The sequence below is a fragment of the Marmota flaviventris genome, chromosome 10, assembly GCF_047511675.1.
Source record: "Marmota flaviventris isolate mMarFla1 chromosome 10, mMarFla1.hap1, whole genome shotgun sequence".
NCBI classification, from domain to species: domain Eukaryota; kingdom Metazoa; phylum Chordata; class Mammalia; order Rodentia; family Sciuridae; genus Marmota; species Marmota flaviventris.
The window spans coordinates 58,339,271-58,359,580 of record NC_092507.1 but is presented as its reverse complement, the minus strand read 5'-3'; the positions used below and the strand labels follow the sequence as shown (position 1 = coordinate 58,359,580).

Here is a 20,310-nt window from a genome sequence, read left to right as displayed (position 1 = left end):
AGGGTGACCACCGACAGAAAAGGCCCAGTGGCCCGCGTCGGGACAGAGCTTCCAATCACTCCTGCAAGGTAGGCGGGCCTGCGACCCACCGGCAGAAGAGGAGCAGTCGCCTGCTGAGAGGCTGAGCCGCCCCCTCCCCCTGCGCCGGCATAGTAGAGGGAACTGGGACCAAAGACAGAGCAGGTCCAGCAGCCTGCTGAGGGGCAGAGCCGCCCCCCACCCCCCTCGCCTGCCAGGTAGGGGAAGGGGGACCACCAACAGAAAAGGCCCAGTGGCCCAGGGCGGGACAGAGCTTCCAATCACTCCTGCAAGGTAGGCGGGCCTGCGACCCACCGGCAGAAGAGGAGCAGTCGCCTGCTGAGAGGCTGAGCCGCCCCCTCCCCCTGCGCCGGCATAGTAGAGGGAACTGGGACCAAAGACAGAGCAGGCCCAGCGGCCTGCTGAGGGGCAGAGCCGCCCCCCACCCCCCTCGCCTGCCAGGTAGGGGAAGGGTGACCACCGACAGAAAAGGCCCAGTGGCCCAGGGCGGGACAGAGCTTCCAATCACTCCTGCAAGGTAGGCGGGCCTGCGACCCACCGGCAGAAGAGGAGCAGTCGCCTGCTGAGAGGCTGAGCCGCCCCCTCCCCCTGTGCCGGCATAGTAGAGGGAACTGGGACCAAAGACAGAGCAGGCCCAGCGGCCTGCTGAGGGGCAGAGCCGCCCCCCACCCCCCTCGCCTGCCAGGTAGGGGAAGGGTGACCACCGACAGAAAAGGCCCAGTGGCCCGCGTCGGGACAGAGCTTCCAATCACTCCTGCAAGGTAGGCGGGCCTGCGACCCACCGGCAGAAGAGGAGCAGTCGCCTGCTGAGAGGCTGAGCCGCCCCCTCCCCCTGTGCCGGCATAGTAGAGGGAACTGGGACCAAAGACAGAGCAGGCCCAGCGGCCTGCTGAGGGGCAGAGCCGCCCCCCACCCCCCTCGCCTGCCAGGTAGGGGAAGGGTGACCACCGACAGAAAAGGCCCAGTGGCCCGCGGCGGGACAGAGCTTCCAATCACTCCTGCAAGGTAGGCGGGCCTGCGACCCACCGGCAGAAGAGGAGCAGCGGCCTGCTGGGAGGCAGAGCCGCCCCCTCCCCCCCGCGCCTGCAAGGTAGTCGGAACTGAGACCACCATCAGAACAGGTCAGACCTGCAACCGAGAGACAGAACAGGCCCAGTGGCCTGAGGAAGGGTAGAGCCGCCCCCCCCCCACGCCTGCAAAGTAGGCGGACCTGCGACCCACTGGCAGTACAGCCCCAGAGGCCTGCAGAGGGGCAGTGCCGCTGCCTGCGCCTGCAAAGTAGGCAGAACTGCGACCACCGACAGAACAAGCCTAGCGGCCCGCAGAGGGACAGAGCCGCCGCCCGCGCCTGCAAGGACGGCGGACCTGCTACCGACTGGCAGAGCAGGCCCAGCGGCCTGCCGGCGTGGTAGGCACATTGCCCCAATTGGCGGAGGGGCAGAGCCGCTGCCCGTGCCTGCGAGGGAGACTTTGCAACTATACAAGACCAATATAAATATATAGGGGGAAAATTCAATAGCACAACAGTTTCACCAAGAAGAAAGGAACGTGAACAGTATGAAGAGACAAGGAAAGAAAGGACCACAAGCATTGCAGGTCAACTCAACTTTAGAAGAGGTAATAGCTGCAGCTGATGGAATGTCAGATAAAGAATTCAGGATATACATGCTTCAGATGATCTGGAGTCTCAAGGAAGACATCAGACAGCAAAATCAGACAATGAAAGATCACTTCAACAATGAATTACATAAACAAATCCAAGAAGCAAAAGATCAACTATACAGGGAAATAGAGGTTATAAAAAACAAACAAACAGAAATCCTAGAAATGCAGGAAGCAATAAGCCAACTTAAAAACTCAATTGAGAATACTACCAGCAGAGTAGAACACTTAGAAGACAGAACATCAGACAATGAAGATAAAGTATATCAACTTGAAAAGAACATAGACAGCTCAGCAAGACTGTTAAGAAACCATGAGCAGAACATCCAAGAAATATGGGATAACATCAAGAGACCAAATTTAAGAGTCATTGGGATACAGGAAGGAACAGAGTTTCAAACCAAAGGAATGAGCAATCTATTCAATGAAATAATTCGAGAAAACTTCCCAGATTTGAAGAATGAGACAGAACCCCAAATCCTAGAAGCCTACAGGACGCCGAATGTGCAAAATCATAAGAGACCCACACCTAGACACATTATAATGAAGATGCCCAACATACAGAACAAGGAGAGAATTTTAAAAGCTACAAGAGAAAGGAAGCAGATCACATTTAGGGGTAAGCCAATCAGGATAACAGCTGATCTTTCAACACAGACTCTGAAAGCTAGAAGATCCTGGAATAACATATTTCAAACACTGAAAGAAAATGGGTTCCAACCAAGAATTGTGTTTCCAGCGAAATTAAGCTTCAGGATGGAAGATGAAATTAAAACCTTCCACGATAAACAAAAGTTAAAAGAATTTGCAGCTAGAAAACCATCTCTTCAAAACATCCTTGGCAAAACATTACAGGAAGAGGAAATGGAATATAACAATGAAAACCAACAGTGGGAGGTAGGACACTAAAGGGGGGAAAATAATCAAAGTGGAAAACAAACCATGTTTAGTAACATAAATAAACAAATATGGCTGGAAGAACAACCCATATCTCAATAATAACCCTAAATGTTAATGGCTTAAACTCACCAATTAAGAGACACAGGCTAGTAGAATGGATCACAAAACAAGACCCAACAATATGCTGCCTACAGGAGACGCATTTGATAGGAAAAGACATACATAGGCTGAAGGTGAAAGGTTGGGAAAAATCATATCACTCATATGGACTTCGGAAACAAGCAGGAGTATCCATACTCATATCAAATAAAATAGATTTTAAGCCAAAGTTAATCAAAAGGGATAAAGAGGGACACTACATACTGCTCAAGGGAACCATACACCAACAAGACATAACAATCATAAATATATATGCCCCAAACAATGGTGCAGCTATGTTCATCAAACAAACTCTTCTCAAGTTCAAGAGTCTAATAGACCACCATACAATAATCATGGGAGACTTCAACACACCTCTCTCACCACTGGACAGATCTTCCAAACAAAAGTTGAATAAGGAAACTATAGAACTCAATAACACAATTAATAACCTAGACTTAATTGACATATATAGAATATACCACCCAACATCAAACAGTTACACTTTTTTCTCAGCAGCACATGGATCCTTCTCAAAAATAGATCATATATTATGTCACAGGGAAACTCTTAGACAATACAAAGGAGTAGAGATAATACCATGCATCCTATCTGATCATAATGGAATGGAACTGAAAATCAACGATAAAAGAAGGAAGGAAAAAGAATATATCACTTGGAGAATGAACAATAGGTTACTGAATGATCAATGGGTTATAGAAGACATCAAGGAGGAAATTAAAAAATTCTTAGAGATAAATGAAAACACAGACACAACATATCGGAATCTATGGGACACATTGAAAGCAGTTCTAAGAGGAAAATTCATTGCTTGGAGTTCATTCCTTAAAAAAAGAAAAAACCAACAAATAAATGATCTCATACTTCATCTCAAAATCCTAGAAAAAGAAGAGCAAAACAACAGCAAAAGAAGTAGAAGGCAAGAAATAATTAAAATCAGAGCTGAAATCAATGAAATCGAAACAAAAGAAACAATTGAAAAAATTGACAAAACTAAAAGTTGGTTCTTTGAAAAAATAAACAAAATCGACAGACCCTTAGCCATGCTAGCGAAGAGAAGAAGAGAGAGAACTCAAATCACTAACATACGGGATGAAAGAGGCAATATCACAACAGACACTTCAGAAATACAGAAGATAATCAAAAATTATTTTGAATCCTTATACTCCAATAAATTAGAAGATAGTGAAGGCATAGATAAATTTCTTAAGTCATATGATCTGCCCAGATTGAGTCAGGAGGATATAGACAACCTAAACAGACCAATATCAATTGAGGAAATAGAAGAAACCATCAAAAGACTACCAACTAAGAAAAGCCCAGGACCGGATGGGTACACAGCAGAGTTTTACAAAACCTTTAAAGAGGAACTAATACCAATACTTTTCAAGCTACTTCGGGAAATAGAAAAAGAGGGAGAACTTCCAAATTCATTCTACGAGGCCAACATCACCCTGATACCTAAACCAGACAAAGACACTTCAAAGAAAGAAAACTACAGACCAATATCTCTAATGAACCTAGATGCAAAAATCCTCAATAAAATTCTGGCCACTCGGATACAAAGGCACATCAAAAAAATTGTGCACCATGATCAAGTAGGATTCATCCCTGGGATGCAAGGCTGGTTCAATATAAGGAAATCAATAAATGTTATTCACCACATCAATAGACTTAAAAATAAGAACCATATGATCATCTCGATAGATGCGGAAAAAGCATTCGACAAAGTACAGCATCCCTTTATGTTCAAAACTCTAGAAAAACTAGGGATAACAGGAACATACCTCAATATTGTAAAAGCAATCTATGCTAAGCCTCAGGCTAGCATCATTCTGAATGGAGAAAAATTGAAGGCATTTCCTCTAAAATCTGGAACAAGACAGGGATGCCCTCTCTCACCACTTCTGTTCAACATGGTTCTCGAAACACTGGCCAGAGCAATTAGACAGACGAAAGAAATTAAAGGCATCAAAATAGGAAAAGAAGAACTTAAATTATCACTATTTGCAGATGACATGATTCTATACCTAGCAGACCCAAAAGGGTCTACAAAGAAACTATTAGAGCTAATAAATGAATTCAGCAAAGTGGCAGGATATAAAATCAACACGCATAAATCAAAGGCATTCCTGTATATCAGCGACAAATCCTCTGAAATGGAAATGAGGACAACCACTCCATTCACAATATCTTCAAAAAAAATAAAATACTTGGGAATCAACCTAACAAAAGAGGTGAAAGACTTATACAATGAAAACTACAGAACCCTAAAGAGAGAAATAGAAGAAGATCTTAGAAGATGGAAAAATATACCCTGTTCATGGATAGGCAGAACTAACATCATCAAAATGGCGATATTACCAATAGTTCTCTATAGGTTTAATGCAATGCCAATCAAAATCCCAATGGCATTTCTTGTAGAAATAGAGAAAGCAATCATGAAATTCATATGGAAAAATAAAAGACCCAGAATAGCAAAAACAATGCTAAGCAGGAAGTGTGAATCAGGCGGTATAGCGATACCAGACTTCAAACTATATTACAGAGCAATAGTAACAAAAACAGCATGGTACTGGTACCAAAACAGGCGGGTGGACCAATGGTACAGAATAGAGGACACAGAAACCAATCCACAAAACTACAACTATCTTATATTTGATAAAGGGTCTAAAAGCATGCATTGGAGGAAGGATAGCATCTTCAACAAATGGTGCTGGGAAAACTGGAAATCCATATGCAACAAAATGAAACTGAATCCCTTTCTCTCGCCATGCACAAAAGTTAATTCAAAATGGATCAAGGAGCTTGATATCAAATCAGAGACGCGCCGTCTGATAGAAGAAAAAGTTGGCTACGATCTACAGTCGGTGGGGTCGGGCCCCAAATTCCTCAATAGGACACCCATAGCACAAAAGTTAATAACTAGAATCAACAAATGGGACTTACTCAAACTAAAAAGTTTTTTCTCAGCAAAAGATACAATAAGAGAGGTAAATAGAGAGCCTACATCCTGGGAACAAATCTTTACTCCTCACACTTCAGATAGAGCCCTAATATCCAGAGTATACAAAGAGCTCAAAAAATTAGACAATAAGAGAACAAACAACCCAATCAACAAATGGGCCAAGGACCTGAACAGACACTTCTCAGAGGAGGACATACAGTCAATCAACAAGTACATGAAAAAATGCTCACCATCTCTAGCAGTCAGAGAAATGCAAATCAAAACCACCCTAAGATACCATCTCACTCCAGTTAGATTGGCAGCCATTATGAAGTCAAACAACAACAAGTGCTGGCGAGGATGTGGGGAAAAGGGTACACTTGTACATTGCTGGTGGGACTGCAAATTGGTGCAGCCAATTTGGAAAGCAGTATGGAGATTTCTTGGAAAGCTGGGAATGGAGCCACCATTTGACCCAGCTATTCCCCTTCTCGGTCTATTCCCTAAAGACCTAAAAAGAGCATGCTACAGGGACACTGCTACATCGATGTTCATAGCAGCACAATTCACAATAGCTAGACTGTGGAACCAACCTAGATGCCCTTCAATGGATGAATGGATAAAAAAAATGTGGCATTTATACACAATGGAGTATTACTCTGCATTAAAAAATGACAAAATCATAGAATTTACAGGGAAATGGATGGCATTAGAGCAGATTATGCTAAGTGAAGCTAGCCAACCCCTAAAAAACAAATGTCAAATGTCTTCTTTGATATAAGGAGAGTAGCTAAGAACAGAGTAGGGTCGAAGAGCATGAGAAGAAGATTAACATTAAACAGGGATGAGAGGTGGGAGGGAAAGGGAGAGAGAAGGGAAAATGCATGGAAATGGAAGGAGACCCTCAGAGGTATACAAAAGTACATACAAGAGGAAGTGAGGGGAAGGGGAAAAATAATACAAGGGGGACAAACGAATGTCAGTAAAGGGGGCAGAGAGAGAAGAGGGGAGGGGAGGGAAGGGGAGGGGATGGGGGATAGTAGAGGATAGGAAAGACAGCAGAATACAACAGACACTAGTATGGCAAGATGTAAATCAATGGATGTGTAACTGACGTGATTCTGCAATCTGTATATGGGGTAAAAAGGGGAGCACATAACCCACTTGAATCAAATTGTGAAATATGATATATCAAGAACTATGTAATGTTTTGAACAGCCAACAATAAAAAATTAAAAAAAAAAAAAAAAAAAAAAAAAAATCCCAACGGCATTTCTTGTAGAAATAGAGAAAGCAATCATGAAATTCATATGGAAAAATAAAAGACTCAGAATAGCAAAAACAATGCTAAGCAGGAAGTGTGAATCAGGCGGTATAGCGATACCAGACTTCAAACTTATACTACAGAAGCAATAGTAACAAAAACAGCATGGTACTGGTACCAAAACAGGTGGGTGGACCAATGGTACAGAATAGAGGACACAGAAACCAATCCACAAAACTACAACTATCTTATATTTGATAAAGGGGCTAAAAGCATGCAATGGAGGAAGGATAGCATCTTCAACAAATGGTGCTGGGAAAACTGGAAATCCATATGCAACAAAATGAAACTGAATCCCTTTCTCTCGCCATGCATAAAAGTGAATTCAAAATGGATCAAGGAGCTTGATATCAAATTAGAGACACGCTGTCTGATAGAAGAAAAAGTTGGCTACGATCTACATTCGGTGGGGTCGGGCTCCAAATTCCTCAATAGGACACCCCATAGCACAAAAGTTAATAACTAGAATCAACAAATGGGACTTACTCAAACTCAAAAGTTTTTTCTCAGCAAAAGAAACAATAAGAGAGGTAAATAGAGAGCCTACATCCTGGGAACAAATCTTTACTCCTCACACTTCAGATAGAGCCCTAATATCCAGAGTATACAAAGAACTCAAAAAATTAGACAATAAGAGAACAAACAACCCAATCAACAAATGGGCCAAGGACCTGAACAGACACTTCTCAGAGGAGGACATACAGTCAACAAGTACATGAAAAAATGCTCACCATCTCTAGCTGTCAGAGAAATGCAAATCAAAACCACCCTAAGATACCATCTCACTCCAGTAAGATTGGCAGCCATTATGAAGTCAAACAACAACAAGTTCTGGCGAGGATGTGGGGAAAAGGGTACACTTGTACATTGCTGGTGGGACTGCAAATTGGTGCAGCCAATTTGGAAAGCAGTATGGAGATTTCTTGGAAAGCTGGGAATGGAGCCACCATTTGACCCAGCTATTCCCCTTCTTGGTCTATTCCCTAAAGACCTAAAAAGAGCATGCTACAGGGACACTGCTACATCGATGTTCATAGCAGCACAATTCACAATAGCAAGACTGTGGAACCAACCTAGATGCCCTTCAATAGACGAATGGATAAAAAAAAATGTGGCATTTATACACAATGGAGTATTACTCTGCATTAAAAAATGACAAAATCATAGAATTTGCAGGGAAATGGATGGCATTAGAGCAGATTATGCTAAGTGAAGCTAGCCAATCCCTAAAAAACAAATGCCAAATGTCTTCTTTGATATAAGGAGAGTAACTAAGATCAGAGTAGGGACGAAGAGCAGGAGAAGAAGATTAACATTTAACAGGGATGAGAGGTGGGAGGGAAAGGGAGAGAGAAGGGAAATTGCATGGAAATGGAAGGAGACCCTCAGGGTTAGACAGTGGAGGGAGTAGAGAGAGAGGAGGGGAGGGGAGGGGAGGGGTGGGGAGGGGGGATGGTGGAGGATGGGAAAGGCAGCGGAGCACAACAGACACTAGTATGGCAATATGTAAATCAATGGATGTGTAACTGATGTGATTCTGCAATCTGTGTATGGGGTGAAGGTGGGAGTTCATAACCCACTTGAATCAAAGTGTGGAATATGATATGTCAAGAAATTTGTAATGTTTTGAACGACCAACAATAAAAAATTTTTAAAAAAAAGTCATTTTAAAGATTAAATGAAAATAAATAAATAAATAAATACAAAAGTAGAATTTTTATTCTTTTTCTCATTGCCGAGCTATGTCTTAAACTCTAATCAGATCCTCTAGCCAAAGCAATTGCTTTCTGAGCTGTGTGGTTGCTTCCTCTGCTCCAGAGCACCCATATAGCTGTAAGTGCAGGAAGTGCTCATGCCTGCTGAGGATTTCTATTTCCTCCTGAGGTATAAAGACTAGTTGCAAATCTTGTAATATCACATCTAACCATAAATAGGCAGACAATGCAAAAGCCACACTTCTGAGGATCAAGGAGTTAAAAGGATCCTTAAGTGCTGTAAGTAGTTATTGTGGGTTCTGCAAGACAGGCTCATTAAATTAACATGAAATGCAGAAGCATTTGTCATTTGTCTATATCACACAGGTAAGAGCGTAGGCTGAATCAATGAAAGATTCTTTGGTGCTCCACTTCATGTTGGCTTTGCAAATTTGAATCTCCTTTGTATGATTGCCATCTTTGTCTGCATAGTCTGCTAAGTTTTATAGTTCCTCCAGCTCATCTCCAGGCTGTTGACTTCTACTTCTCATTTATCCTATTGTATCCCTTGGCTTCTGCACTACACGGTTATCTGCCTTTTTTTATAGTGTATGCATTTATGTTTATGTGTATCTTGCCTTACTACAAAATAACATACCTCAATAGATGGGATACAAGACTTGATCACCATTTTTAGTTGCTTGGAAGCTATTAAAATACTTTAAATATTTTCATTTGTAAAATACAAATATTCCCTTCAAATAAAAAAATGTAGTTATCATAAAAGATATGGCTTCAGCTTGTTATGCCTGATGCTGAGATGTAAGTCAGATTCAAAAATACAAAAGTCTAACAGCTGTTACCAAGGAAACCAATTGATGACTAGATGTTGAGGTACAAGTCAGCTTCCAATCTCTAATTGGAAACTCATAGTCCTAGATGGGCTGCTGGGATGTGAATTGTGTAACCCATGATTAAATCTCTCATGCAGCCATGAAGGCCGGCTGCATACAACAGAAATTCAGCTTTACAAGTTTAAATAGCAGAAGATGTTGAGACTTCCTGAAATCACAATCTATTCTGATATATGACATAAAGACTAAAATATATATATGTGTGTGTGCATGTATGTATGTATATAAGCATTTATGTATATGTATGTGTGTATGCATGTACATATATTTAAGAATAAATTTATTTATGCACAGTCACATACCAATCTCTTTGAGATATATATATATATATATATATATATATATATATATATATATATATCAAAGAGAAGGGAGAAAGGGGGAAGAGAGAGAGAAAGAGAGAGAGAGAGAGAGAGAGAGAGAGAAATGAGAACAAAATTTTCTACATTGCTAATCTGATCATGATCAATCTGGTTTAATGATCTCTATACTTATTCTTTGTCTTCAGGAGAGTTTACATTCCTTACAAAGGTCTCAAAATTCTTTATTGTGTGGTGTCAAGTACAAGCTACAGCTACTTTCTTTAGACATTCCCTGGTTTAGTCAGTGAACACCTTCGGTTCTTCGAATTATGTGCTCTTTCTTGGCCCAAATCCTTTATTCCTCCTCTTTCTCCATATGCTGTACCTTCAGATTCTCGCTTCATTTGAGTTACTCTTTTTTTAGTTTCAGGACTTACTCAAGATCTAATCCCTCCCTGGAAGCTCTCTTTGATGCCCTGTCTCCCCACAAATGTAGACCAAGTTCTCCTCCTAGATGTTCTCATTGTTCCCTTGACTTTCTTATAATATCATATATATTATGTAGATATCACTATCTAATGTGAATAAATGTTTATTTGAAATAAGGCTAAATGGTCCCTGAGACAAGATCATGCCTACCCGTTCAGTTTTATATTGCTGAAGTCTATCTAGCACAGTGCCTGGTTCATAGATTCACAATAGTTTTGCGTGAATGAGAAGGAAAGGGAGAAGCTGCGAGAGGGGAAAGATGTCCCTTTGAACACCAGTGTAGTCGGTACATTAAATTCCAACCAAGAAACATCTCTTTAGGAGAAATATGCTAACGGAAAAAAGTGTATACTTCCCATCCCCATTCCCTGCTTATCTCTCCCTGGGCATCAACTCATTATGATAACTAAAATTCAATAAGAGCTCCATAACAAAATAAATCCTGTAATTTAAAACTGAATCAAACATCTTTTAGACATGATACCTGCCAGAATACTATACCCAAGTTCTCTTAGAAGAAAGACAGCTAAGAAACCGGTCGATCACTTAACCTCTTTATTGTTATATTGAATTATGGATTAATGTCCAGGAGCAACTAGCTATAAAGACTGCTCTTTAAAATAATTTCATTTTTAAACTTGTCTCATTTAATAGATAGATTAAGGAATAAACAGACAATGAAACACAGAACAAAGTGCAAGAGTGAAAGTCAGAAGAGAATTGCAGTACAGATGGTGTCTGACTCACATGGTTCAACTAATGATTTCTTAACTTTATGATGGCTTGGAAATGATATGCAATCACTAGAAATTATCCTTTGAATTGTGATCTCCCCTGGGGCTAATGATATGAAAAACAATGCTCTCCCTTGATGCTGGGCAACGGCAAGGAGTCTCAGCACCCAGTCAGCTACATGATCTTGAGAGTAAAAACCCAGCTGATACTTAGCTGTTGCTAAGCTATGATGTTAGGTGAGGTGTATGAAATGTGTTTCAACTTGGCACATTATTGGGTTGTAACTCCATTGCAGGTTGAAAAGCATGTGTGTATTGCTTCTTGTACAGGAAGAAGACTAGTCTGTCACCCAAGAGCAGCCCGTATGCAACAGATTGAAGAGTAGCATTTGCTGAATAAAAGAACTGCTGTCGTTACAAATGAAATGCACACCTAACATGAAGACCTCTACCACAAGGCACCAGCAGCGAATGAAGTAGAAAGCTCTCACCTATGCATGCACCTGTGTATCCAGTGAGACTCGCCCTTTTCTCAGCACAGTTCTAAGTTTTAAATTGTCAAGTTTCACCCTGAACAGAATCATCATGTTGGATGTTATTCCCTCAAACAACAGACTAAGCAATCTTAGAAGAAGAAAATAAGACTAGTACTGTCACTCCTCCAAGCAGCATTCTTGACTGGCATCACTAGGTGTTTGAGGTGGTCATTTCTGTGAGGACGGTCTCAGCCTCAGGGTACCCCTCAACACATTTCTCCAGCAATCACTGACACCCAATTAAGGATGCCTTGGAAAAGAAAATCCACTGGGTCACTCTGACTTTTTTCTTCAGCCAGTGATGAAGGATTACCATTTAGGATTCCAAACACTCCCTGCCATGACTGAACTTCCTAACAACAGTCAGAACTACTCCTATAGGCCAATCCCTGCTCTTCCAGCACAGAGGACGATGTCTACCAACTCAATGGCAATAGCCACTTGTCCACATCATTTTTAAGCAGCATCTACTTCTGGCACAGCTATTTCAGAACCTTCATTCCTTTGCTATCAGTTTTGTATGTTCTAGATGTCTACAGATGGTACCAGCATCTGAGTGTCACCTCAGGGTACAGCTAGTCCATCTCTACAAGAGGAGAGTGGCCATCCTCACAGGTAAGAGTGTTGGTCAGACCTATTTCCCACATACTCCCTTGTTTTTAAATATCTTGATCTAAACCTAATTAGAAAAAAAGTACCAAAGAACATGACCTTCATCCCCAAATTATTTGCTGTCCTTCTTAATATAGATTTTATTAGGAAGAAACAATCTCTCTGCCTTCCTAATTCTTAGTTCTCCTGTGTTTCTTCACTAATCTCATAATCCAGCCCAGGATTTGCTTAAATTTTATTTGTTTGAATAACACTTTCACACACTTTACCAACTATACTCAGGTAGATATACAGGTAGATAGCTCCTTTGTTCTGCACTGATCTACTTGTCCCAAGCAATAAGAGCCATGGACTACTTTCATAGTTTTATGATATACATTAAAAAATACTAACCATTAAAATGTAAAATGACCAACACCATTTAAAACAATCCTAACTGTGAACATAACTCTTTGAAAAACAATGATTCACATGAGAGAAGTTCTCAATACTGACACGTGAGAATCACATGGGAAAACATTTTTTTAAAAAATTCCAATGTCTAGATCTCACCCCAGACCAATTAAATCAGAGAGGATATCTGAGAATAATGATATATGTAAAAGAGAAAAATTCATCGTGTAGAAACTCTTCACTCTAAACTGAACTGTGTGAAAACTTCAGGATAGAGGAGTAGACAGGTGTTTTTCTAACTGACTTCTGGCATCTTCTCTCCCAGCAGGGATATATGAACTAGCGTATGATTTCCATGCTAATCAATGGTTCTGATAAAATTTCTAATTTCAGAAAGATTAGTAGGCTTTAGGCTTTGCTTACAAATTCAATTTTTACATGTTCATTCAAGTCGAACAAAACAAATCTTTATAAAGAAATACATAGTATGTTACTCCCCCTGTGTACGTTGGGCACAGCTATTTCAGAACCTTTGTGATTTCTCACTTCTACATATCTAGGATCTCAAGCAGTATCTGGCACATAGTAAGTCCTCAAAACATGGTCATTCAAATAAATAAATGAATAAGTACACATTGCTCTAATACTTTCAGAATATAAATTATGTCAAAATATTTTATAATTACTTGCCCTTTCTCTTGAACCACATCATCTCTACTGTGTCTATTATGAAGATACCTTTTAAGATTTCAAAGATGAAACCTAAAGTTTTCTAATATTTCTTTTCTTCCTAGGAAGTAAAGTAAGAGATAAATACTACTTTGATATTCTGTCCTTGCTGTGCATATTTTGGTGCTTGTAGTTTGAGCTAATGCCATCAGTTTCAGAAGATGCAACTGCGACTGACCAGGATTAGAGAAGAGCAGTAATTCATTTATATTCAAGATACTGTCTGTCCATGCCTGGCACATAGGAAGTGCTCAGTAAATCTGTCATGGGGGAGTTTTCGCTCTGGCACTGCATAAAAGCTCTGGCAGGCCCCACAATGTCACCAGTCTTTTAGCCTTACCTATTACATTCAAGCTCCAAAATTTTCTTTTTCTTTTTTTTTTTCTTTTTTTTTTTGTTGTTAGTACAATATAATTTTCAAATTATTTGGATTCATCGTGATAAATGTATACATACACATTAGCATAATTTAGTTGATTTCATTGACCAGTATCTCCCATTTTCCTCCCATCCACCCTTTCCCTGATTCCTATCTTTTATTCTACGAGTATCCTTTCTATTTTCGTAAAATCGTGTATTTCCTCCTCTTTTCTTCTAAATTCAACATGTAAAAGAAACATATAACCAGTGACCTTCTGAGTCTGACTTATTTCACTTACCATCATGTTCTCCAGTTTCATCCATTTTTCCTGCAAATGACATAGTTTCATTTTTCTTTATGACTGAATAAAACTTCATTGGGTAAATAGAACACATTTTTATCTATTCATCCATTGACAAATATCTAGGCTGATACCATAACATGTCTCTTGTGGACTGTTCTGCTTAAACATGGGTATGCAGGCATCACTATAGTATGCTGACTTCCATTCTTTAAGAAAAATACTGAGCACTGGTAAAGCAGGGTCATATGGTACATTCCATTTCTAGTCTTTTGAGGGATTTCCATACTGATTTCCACAATGATTGCATTAATTTGTAGCTGCAACAACAGTGTTCCTTTGCCCCACATTCTTGCCAGCATTTATTATTATTTGTTTTCTTGATGGTTGCCAAAATAACTGGAGTAAAATGAAATTTCAGTGTAGTTTTGATTTGCAACCTCTGATTACTAAGGATGTTGAACATCTTTTTTTTTCATCTATTTGTTGGCCATTTGTGTTTCTTCTCTTCAGAAATGTCCATTTGGTTCATTTTCCCATTTATTGATTAGATAATTTAGATAATAAGATTAGGATTGGTGGCAAGTTGTTTTTTTTTTTTATTTCTTCATACATTCTGGATATTAATCCTCTGTTGGAAGAGTATCTGGTAAAGATTTTTCTCCCATCATAAATTTTTCATTGAAGATCTGCTACTCATATTTTCTGAGCTTCATGAGTAAATGACTACAAGATCCTGGCAATTCATATTATGGTGATATCTCTGACTAAGACATAATAAGCTATATAGTTTGAGCTAATGCCATCAGTTTCAGAAGATGCAGCTGCATTTCATGTCCCTGATGGATGATTTTTTTCCTTCAGAATTAGACTAGCACCAACTACTACCATATGTTGAAGACAAAGCTCAACAATCTTAGACTCTTCTCCTTTACATGTTTTTCATACACTTTTTATCTAAAGCTCAAGCTCTGGATTTTCTTTTCCTAAGACAAGATGCCAGAAAGAAATCTTTTGTGTTCTCCATTGCTAAGCAGTAGCACATAATGCTAACACAAATTCCATTCTACTTTCTAGTACCAAAGAAAGAAGGAAAACATAGCTTTGGCCAATAACAGCAAAGAAGTTGAACTGCATCCTGAGAGGACAGGAAGGATAAACATGGCACTCTATTGTTCTAAGCAGCTCTATTATGGGAAGGATGCTAATTCCTCTCAGAGAGACTAGAAATAGGAATGTGTGGGTGGTGAAAAAGCCTCCTCATATGAAGCCAGGATAAAATCCATTTCCCTTAGTTTCTATTTTGGGAGAAAAAAGTCAAGAGGTTGATGAGCAATGCAGAGCAAGTTAAATCATATTTTCCTTTTTATTTATATCCATCCATCCATTCGTACATTCCTTCTTTTGTGTTCATAGGTGATTATTAAACATGTACCAGCAATGTGTTTGCCTCCAGGACACTAAAATAAGGGAAGCATAGTATAGCCATTAATAAATTGAAATGTAGTTGGGAGATGGTCACCTATACAGAATATTATAATACAAGCTTTCTGAAGAACATGCTCCCTGATCTTTTTAATTTAATAATTTGTTTTAATTTAATTCTCAACATAAATTTAGTTGACTAGATAATTCCACTTCACATTGGCAAAATTTGTTCTTTAGCACATACACACCTAGCCATACTAATTTTTACATGAGTGTGAGTTAAGTTTTGAGGGAGAAAGTTAAGATGGTGTACAAATGGGAATGGTGTTATGTCACGTACAGGAATTTGCATGAGCAAAGGCTTGAGGGAACAAATGTGCGTTAAGCAGATTGCAAACTGTTTTGCATGAAAGGAATGAAGAGCAAATTGAGAAGGTGACCATGTAATTTATCTTCCCAAATGATACATTTTTGAGAGTGAAAAGGAATGTAAATATAATCTAAATTATGTCATTTAAAATGTTGACATATTTACTTAAAATAATTATTATTGTTGGCTAAATAAAACTCCAATGTGTATACATGACACATTTTTTTCTTCAGTCTCCATTGATGGAGTTTATTCAGTCATAAATAAAAATGAAATTATGTCATTTGCAGGAAAATGGATGGAACTTGAGACCATTATGTTAAGTGAGAAAATACAAACTCAGTAGTTCAAGGTTGTATGTTTATTCTCCTATGTGGAAGCTAGAGGGGAAAAAAGAAAACAAAGATGGGGGAGAGGACCTCAGGAAAATAGAAGGGAGATCAGTTGAGTAGAGGAAAAAGACCAGGAAGAGGTAACAGGAAAGGAAAAGGAGAAATACTAGGGAATGATATTGACCAAAATATATTGTTATATTATGTGCATGTATGAATATGTAATAAAAAAAATCCAATCATGTACAATTATAATGAACCAATAAAAATATGGAGAAAATAAATAAAAATATCAAAATAAAATGTTCCTAAATTATATCTTTTTTTTTTTTTTTTTGGTATTGGGGATTGAAGCCAGAGATGCTTTGCACTGAGCTAAATCTCCAGCCCTTTTTTATTTTTTATTTTGAGACAGGGTCTCACTGAATTGTTTAGGGCCTTGCTAAGTTTCAGGGGCTGGTCTCAAATTTGTAATCCTCCTGCTTCAGCCTCCCAAGTTGCTGGGGTTCAGGCCTACACCACCACACCTGTTCCCTAAATAATACCTTAAAAATGATTATTATTTAGTAACTATTTTCAAATATAAAATTCTTTAAAAAATTAAAAATAACATGTCTATGCATTTTAAAGTAAAAATACAGGTCTATTTATCTGTATGTTACAAACATAACATAGAATAATTATTCTTTGCATAACCTTTTTAGTTTAATAAGTATCTGAGCCAGTGCAATCAGTGCTAGCAACATTAACTATCTCTCCCTTTTCACCCAAGGTCCCAAAGTTATGAGCTATTCCTAACTATTTGTTAATTAATGAATACTCTGCATCCTGTCTTTGAAAAGAAGATGATAGTTGTATTATAACTGAAAAGGATTAGACAATGGAAAGTGGTCATCACTGGTTATCTTTCATATTTAGCCACATAATATAGAAAGAAGGTTCTGACGTAGACACAATTCATCAATACTAAATAGAACACAGCAAAAACTGGAAGTACAAAGTATAGCAAACCCATCACAGCTTACTTTTATACAACAGTTAATAATAATAACACTTTAATAAAATTTTTTAAAAACTAAGCAAGTACTATACTGGATAGGGCTCTAATACAACATTCATAAACCGTACTGTTCTAGGCAGACAACAATTGAGAGAGTGGTAAGATAGAAAGCTACAGAAAGAAAGAAGCAAGGCTAGATTAAAGAGGGTCTCATATACCATGTAAAGAAGCTTGGAATTACGCAAGGGCAAGCTGGCGAAGAGTTTCAGAAGAACTGTGTTTAGTTAGAATACCGGCTGTTGGGAGGAAGACTTGGGAGAGAGCCAGAGTTACTGCTCTATTTGTTCTTGAGATAGCAAACCAGAAGCTCCTAGGCTGCGTGCTGCCCATGTGGATATTTTTCATTTTGTTTTGTTCTTTGCTTGCTCAATGCTAATGTGCACAGTATTTAACAAACTGAATTTGCACAGTCTTAACAACTCAATAGCAGATTTCACATAAAAATTTGGATTGCCAGCTTCTGTTGAAATCTGAAAAAGCCAGGATAACCAGACATGCTTTTCTGAATGACAATTGGCAGAAATTGAGTAACAGTTGCCCTTTAGAATGTGAGATGCACTGTTCAACCTAACTGCCTCTCCTGCTTTCCTGACATACACTAAATGCTTGGTCTGGGGGCACCTGAGCTGGGAATTTCCAGTGTAACTGCCCTTTATTTGGGCAACTCTTACCAGAAATGGTCATAAGAAGGAAATAGGTACTTAAAGTAGCAGCTGAATTCTTATTAGATTTCCCAACTAAATAGCACAGAAGTATGGTCAAGACAAATGAGAAGATAAGCTTCAGATATGGGAGACAGTGATGCCCATTTATATGATTACATCAATCATTATTTTGATCTTATAATAGCACTTTCTACTTTAGCTAAGATGGTGAAAATAGCCAAATATAAAGTAATCCAATGACCACTTTCTCCCTAGAATTCCAAGCAGTAAATGACCAGAAGGAAATACCATTTCATTTATAGTTCCTGGGTCACTCCCAGATAACTAGAGCAGGGCAAGCCGACACTCACCTCCCACTCTCTTTGGTCAAGAGCTTCACTGGGAGATGGAACTTGGGTGATAGAGGCATAATCATGTGGTAGGTAAGGATGATTCACTGTGCTTGATTACTTTCTTCACTGATTGCTACAGAGTCTTGGGCAACTAATTCAGTTTTTCTCCTGAAAAAAATTAAAAGTATAATAATAGTTGCCTTGACAACATCACAGCATTTTTAGCAAGGATATCAATTAAGACAAGGTAAATGAAACAAATGCAAACCATAAAAGATCATACAAATATATTACATTATTTCTCAAATTTCTATAAATGATGCTGAAAAACATGAAGACAATGATTCTATCTTTGGAAACTTAGCCAAAGGAGAAACTACTATCCTAATGATAGCCAAGATTGCCATTCATTCATTCATTCATTCATTTGTTCACTATTGATTGAACTACCATGTGCATTCAAGGTGGGTATTGGTACCTTCTAGTAAGTCCAAAGTCTCCTGTAAAGTTTTTAAAATCTTTTATTCAGTGATAATTGGCACTTCAGAAATGACAGAGAACATTTGCCAAAACAACAGTGTAAACAGTGGGCTAGAGGCCTCAGCCATTTCCTCAGTCAGAAGTGGCACCTGCTAATGCTGCGGCCTGGGCTCTCCCACGGCTCAACGTGTTGGTGTCTGGCACTTGGCAAGAGCTCAGTGTTGGTGAAAAGGAATTAAACAAATGACTTTCCTTTGTACAAGAATCATCAGATGCTATATCTGAGGGAGATGGTTGAGGTTCCTAATCCAGTTCCCTCATTTTGCAGAAAAGGAAATAGCAGCTTACTAAGGCTAAATCCCCAGGTTATGCAAGCAGATAACCAAAGCCTTTAGATTTCAAAAACCATTTTTAACTTACAGTTCTATGCTGTCTCAGCATGGCATGGTGTGTTTTGCTTTTAACAAACACTGGACTCTATTTTGAGAGTTTATTAATAGAAGTAGCCTTACATTTGCAAAACAGTGAAAACTAGCACTGATTTGCCTAATAGGCGTCCTTAAAGAACCATAACATCATGATGTTAATAAAGTACTTCATAGATTTCACAAGCTATATCGCTTATAGCAATTGTGGCCAAAGTTTATGAACAAGCGGTAGAAGCACATTAAGTCTTTCAACCACGAGGGTAACATTTAAAGCAAAATTCAAAATCATACCATAGAAGTTGTTCTGAAAAAAAAATTAACGTTACTAGCCTCCTTCTTGGCAAAACAATGTCCACAATGGGCAAAATCTCAACAGCAATATAAAACTAGCACAAATCATATTTTCATTTTACTTTTTCCCTCACATTTATATTCTTGATAAAAAACAACAGTATCCCCACCACCACCAAAAGAAAACAAGTATTTTGCATCAGACAATTACTGGGCTATATGAACAAATGAACTCACTCATGTATCCATTTTCCAACCTAGACTCTTCTGTTGATGTTGGAGGAAATTATGGGCGGTACTGCCTGAGTTCCCTGAAGGAAGGGCAGTACATACACTAATCTCAGTAGCCACTGGAACCTGGAAATATTCCTCAGTGCCTTCTTCCCACAGTTCTTCCGTTATCTCCCCTTCATATGAAACTCTTGATCTTAGATCTTTGATTTTTACATAATATGATAATATTCTTCATGGAGCATGATTAAGATCCTACTGTCTACAACACCACTGACAAAAAAGTAAGCTAGCTAGACCTGCATAGATGCTCCTTAAGGAATCTGGCCTTGCAGTAAAAGATGTTAAATTACAGCAAATTGGTTATCAGGAGTGATACTTTGCTGGGCCCATCATCATAGGCAGAAAAATATTTATATTTTTTATAGAAATATTTATAGAAAAATATTGTTCCCCTTTTTCTTGGTTCCTGGAGGAAGGCATCAGGTATGTTTGAGTCCTAAGTGAGAAAACTTTTGATAATATCTGGCATTTGGGGGAAGGAGTGATATCTAGGAGTGAAGGTAAAGGGATTTATTGTGAGAGCTTTGTAACTAT

At 39.0% G+C, this 20,310-nt stretch overlaps 1 protein-coding gene across 2 annotated transcripts in view; it reads left to right on the top strand.

Annotated features, from left to right (window-relative positions):
- Ptger3 (prostaglandin E receptor 3) overlaps positions 1-20,310 on the top strand; it is a 276,814-nt gene that overhangs the window by 234,688 nt on the left and 21,816 nt on the right. For both annotated transcript variants that reach the window (XR_011708857.1, XR_011708856.1), the window contains exon 3: positions 11,495-12,315. The gene's annotated coding sequence lies outside the window, so the exon portion shown is untranslated. The remainder of the gene's footprint in view (positions 1-11,494; positions 12,316-20,310) is intronic.